The following is a 5,607-nucleotide window of genomic DNA, read 5'->3' on the forward strand; positions in this document are numbered from 1 at the left end:
CCCCGCGCCGTGGGAGCGCGCGGACGTGCGTCCCCGGTCGGGCGCGCGGGGGCGCGAGAGGACGCTCCGGGACAGCGGGCGGGGTGGAGAGGGGTTTCTCGGCGCGGGTTCCAGGACACCGGGTTGACGGCGCCAGGTGCGCGTCCTGGTGCCGTGTCGGCATTCTCCGAGGGGCGCTCTTTCCACTACTTTCGTTTCTCTGCTCTCCAGTTCAGTCCCTGGGCTTTGATTTTCGATTTGGGGGTCCGTCTCCTTAAGGGGAGGCTGGCATTTCCCGCATCTCGCTTTAGCGCTGGAGAAGAACTTGCAATTGGGAGGCCAGAGCGCGGAGAATTCACTGTCTCTCATTCATCCCATTAATGAGAACGACGGCTAGGGCAGCGTGGAGACTCAGGACCGAGGACTGAAAAGTTGCATTTCTCATCTATGAAAAGGTCTTCCGGAATCCGGAATCCGCACAGACAGGGAGGGTTCCCAAAAACAAAACCCTTTGATGAGGAGTATCCTTTCAATTGTCATATTATGTTAGTTTCAACATATCTATGGAGTTTGCACACTGCTGCTGAAAGGTGTAATTCTTCAAAGCTAGTTTGGAAAGATTTGATGTGTTTAAAGTGGCAAGTGTGCCAGGGATTTAGCTCGGCGGCACAGCCTGCCTGGCAAGTGCGAGGTTGTGAGTTCGATTCCCGGTAACAACAACAAAAAAAAAGTAGTAGGTGTTTTGTGGGTCGGGAGGGTTAGCGGCTGGTAATGAATATAGGGAGAGTGAATAGTAGGATTATCTGAAACTCGTAGCAGTTGACCAATTATAAGATATATGTGCCAGTCTTTTGAAAGGCTTATTGTGCAATCCTTTAAATACTAGCCCAGTCTGCTGGTCCTGACATTAACATTATAACGGTCTCACCAACTTTCTCAGCCTTAGCCATCCACGACTCTTACCATTTCCAATTTAATCAGCTTCTCCACCAAAAGTTCTTTATGATGTGAGCATTATCATTAACATCCTGATGACATTATCCATTCCCCCAGTAACCCTGGTGTCACGTTCCTGTGTTTTGTAACAATAACATGATTTTTTTTTTGTTTTGAGACAGGGTCTCACTATGCAGGCTGGCCTTGAACTCGCTTATCTAGTCCAGGCTGGCATCAAACTCACAGTGATCTTCCTCCCTCAGCCTCCTGAGTGCTAGGATTACAGGCGTGCGCCACCGTGCCCGGCAACATGATGATTTTTTGTGTCATTTATGTAAGCTGTTTAAGCTGCATTGGTGTGAGCACCACCTTGTCTTGCCAACTTCACAAGCAAGCGAGCGCCTATGGAGTGTATGGAGAAGGTTGCTGACCATCAGTCAGGACCAAGGAAGATTCATGGGGACACCTCTCCTACTGCTATCAAAGTCCCTTTAGTCCCAGCCACTCAAGATTCATTCCTTTGGTTTAATCTTTGTTATCTACCATGGTACCTTTTATACTATAAACTATAATTGGAAACTGTATGTTGTAAACACTTGTGTCAGGGAAGAGTAAGCTGAATGTCTGACTTGGGAAGGGACTTCTGGGAGAGAGTACATTTGGAGCAGTCTCTGATGACTGCGCAATTGTGCCCAGGGTCACCCATTCCTGAGAGTCACTGCCTACCTAGTCCCAGATTTATAAGAAAGTAGGGTTTGTAAATTAGAAAAATGAGTGTTAAGAAGCCTCACAGTGAAACTGTATTATCTCTAATTTTCAACAAAACACCCATTTTTTTTCAAGTCCCTCTTTAAATTTTAGCACATATAGCAAGCTTTTACAGGCTTCACGGCCTGATGTCAAGACACTGGATTGCTTCTTCTTTTCTATTCCTTGAATTTATGTTAGGATAAAAAGGCCTTGTTTTGTATAGAAAAGCAAAGTAGGTGCCTTTTGAGTGTTAATGTATTTTCTTCTCCTTTTTTCTTTTTTTTTTTTTTTTTTTTTGGGTTTTTCTCCGGTAACGGGAACCGAACTCACGACCTTACGCTTGCCAGGCAGGCGCTTTTGCCGCTGAGCTAAATCCCCAGCCCCCTCCTTTTTTCTTTTTGGTACTGGGAATCGAACTCAGCACCTTGCACTTGCCAGGCAGGCACTTATGCCACTGAGCTATATCCCCAGCCCTCAAGTGTTAGTGTAAAGATGGAAAAACTAAAGCAACTGACAACACTAAAAGATACATTTACCGAGCTTACTATTGGACCTGTGCTAAGCAGGAGAGGTCAGACAAATAACTCATTATTGGGTGATGCAGAGAGATTTTTGTTCTCAAGAGGGTTGATCCTTTTTTTCCCCCAAGAATCATGGCTCAGACATTACAATTTCATGCAGAAGTAACTAAAGACCAGGACAAGGCTAAGGTACGTTCAGAATGTTATGGTCTTGGCAGGGCTAGGAATTACTTCGCTTTTCTGGTTTTAAGCCAGAAAGACTGGAAATGACTCTCAATTTAGCTGTCGTTTGAAAGGGGTGGCAAGAAAATTAACAATTTGTACCCATAGCAAAATACAGAAGCTGATAAAAAGATACTATTCCCTCCCACACAACAGTTTTGGACTACCTGTAGTTTACTGAGGCCGAGAGGCTGCTTTAGAAATAACATCCCTGGATCCACACACCCCCACCAGCAATGTTGCACTTTTCTCACTGATGGCAGTAGTTTTATTGTGATGGTGCTGGAGATTCAGGCCACACCCTTGTGCTTGCTAGGCAGGCAGTCTACCAATGAGGTACACGTCCAGCCCAATAGCAGTAGTTTTAATTCCAGTTAGTCCAGCAGTGAATTTTGAAACTTTTGCTTAAAATTTCAAAAATTCTGAATTCTGAAATACGTGTGGTCCAGTCTATGGCCATACCGACCTGCATGCACCCAATCTCATCTGAAATACATGAGGTCCGAACAATCTTGAATAAAGCATTATGAATTAATACATAAAAACTAAGCAAATAGAGCTGGGCATGTTGGTGGATGCCCAAAATCCCAGCACTCTGGAAGACGAAAGCAGGAGGATCTCAAATTTGAACTTGGCCTGGATAACTTGTGAGACCATGCCTTGAAATAAAAAATAAAGGCTGGGGATGATGTACCTCAGTGCAAAGACCCTACATTCAATCCCCACTACTGCAAATATTTTAAACATTTTAAAATTAATTTTACTGGTATGCTTTTGATATACATAATGATCACATTCATCATATATATCTTGATTTTCCCTATTTCCATCCCTTCCCTTCAACCCTTTTCTCCCCTTCTTATTTACAAAGGCTTCGTTTCCATTTTTTCCTTCTATTCTTTTTCTTTTTCCCTTCCTTCCTTTCTCTCCCCTCCCCTTGTTCCCCTTCCCATTAGAACATTTTCTTCCTACTTCCCAATATGTCATCCATTTTAGTCCTTATTTACCTTTGGGTTTCTAACATAAGAGAAACAATGAAATACTTAAACATGCGTGTCTGATTTATTTCAGTTAAAAGTATAGTCTCAAGGTGCATCCATTTTTCTTCTTCTTGGTGGCAGAGTAGTACTCTATTGTATATATAAATGCCACATGTTCTTTATCTGTTTATCCACTCATGGGCATCTACGCTGTTTCCAAGAGTTCGCTGTTATAAATTGTGCTGCTACAAACATTGGTATGCATATACACTGTGGTAAAATGCTTTTAACTCTTTTGGGAAAATACCAAGAAGGGGAAGAGCTGGGTCAAATGGAACCTCTAGTTTTTTTTTTTTTTTTAGGAATTTCCACATTGATTTCCACAGTGGTTGTACCAATTTACCCTCCCCCAAACAGCAGAGAAGGCTTCCTTTTTCCCCATAGCCTTGCCAGAATTTGTTACTGGTTGATTTCTTGATGATAGCTATTTTTTCTAAGAGTGAGATGGAATCTCAGTGTTATTTTCATTTGCATTTCTCAAATATCTGGCGATACTGAGCATTTTTTTTCATATATTTGCTGTTTATACTTCTTCATCTGAGAAATGTGTATTCATTTCAGATGCCCATTTTTGGGTTGGGGATCTGATTTTGAGTTCTTTATATATTCTAGATATTAGTCCTTTGTCTGAGGAGTACCTGGTAAATTTTTTTCCTAATCTGTAGGTTGTCTCTTCACTCTGTTGGTGGTTTCTTTTGCTTTGCAAAAGCTTTTTAATACGATCCCAGTTGTTGATTGTAACATTTCCTGTGTGATCAAGGTTTTCTTCATAAAGTCTTTGCCTACAATTATGTCTTCAAAAGTATGGCCTATTCTTCATAAAGTCTTTGCCTACAACTATGTCTTCAAAAGTATTGCCTATTCTATCTTGTAGCAGATTGTTTCTGTTTTATATTTAGATCTTTGATCTATTTCTATTTGATTTTGTTTTTGTTTTTTGTTTTGGTTTTTCTCCAGTACCGGGAATCGAACACACAACTTTGCGCTTGCCAGGCAGGCGCTGTGCTGCTAAGCTAAATCCCCAGCCCCCTGTTTCTATTTGAATTTAGTGTATCTTGAGAGATATAAGTCTAAGTTCAGTTTTCAGCATGTGGAAAGCCAGTTTTCCCAGCATCATTTAATAAAGAGGTTCTCTCTCTTCCAGTGAAGGTGTTTGGCCCTTTTGTCAAAGTGTGAGTTTGGCCCATTTGTGAAGGAATATGTTTAAAGTTGTTTCTGCATTTTCTATTTTGCTCCATTGATCCTTGGGTCTGTTTTTTGTTTTGCTTTGCCATTACCATGCTACTGTTATCACTGTAGCTTTATAGTATAACTTCAGTTGGGGATTGTGATGACCTCTGCCTTACCTTTGTTGCCCAGAAGTGCTTTTGCTATTCTAGGTCTCTTCTACTTCCAAATGAATTTTAGGATTGTTTTCTCTAGTTTTGTGAGGTGTGCTATTGGTATTTTAATTGCACTAAATCTGTGTGACAGTTTTGGAAGTATGGCCATGTTCACTATATTGGTTCTGCCTATTCAAGAACATGGGATATCTTTCCATTTTCTGATATCCTCTTTCATCTTCTTTTTCAGTATACAGTAGTTTTCAATGTAAAGGGCTTTCACTTCATTAGATTGATTCCTGAATATTTTATTTTTCTTAATGCTATTGTGAAACATATTGTTTCCATAATTTCTCTTTCAGTGAGTTTGTTGTTCATGTACAAGAATGTTACTGACTTTTGAGTGTTGACTTTCTATACTTCTCTCTGCTGAATGTGATTATTAATTCTAGGGGTCATTTAATGGAGTTTTTGGGGTCGTCTACACAGAAAATGTCATCTGCAGATAATGATAATTTAACTTCTTCATTTCCTATCCTTATTTCTTTTATTTCTTTCTCTTGTGTAATTGCTCTGGCTAATGTTTTTAGAACTATATTGAAAAGGATTGGTGATAGTGGGCATCCTTGTCTTGTTCCTTGTTTAGAGTGAAATCTTCAAATATTTGACCATGTATTATCATGTTTGCAGTTGGTTTGTCATAGATAGCTTTTATCAGATTGAGATAAAGACCTTCTATTCCCATTTTCTTTCTTTTTCTTCCTTTTTTTTTTTTTTTTGAGACAGGGTCTCGATGTGTAGCCCAGGCTGGCCCCAAACTTGTGCCAATCCTCCTAC

This window comes from Chinchilla lanigera, unplaced genomic scaffold (genome assembly GCF_000276665.1).
Source record: "Chinchilla lanigera isolate Chin_1 unplaced genomic scaffold, ChiLan1.0 scaffold00051, whole genome shotgun sequence".
NCBI lineage: Eukaryota > Metazoa > Chordata > Mammalia > Rodentia > Chinchillidae > Chinchilla > Chinchilla lanigera.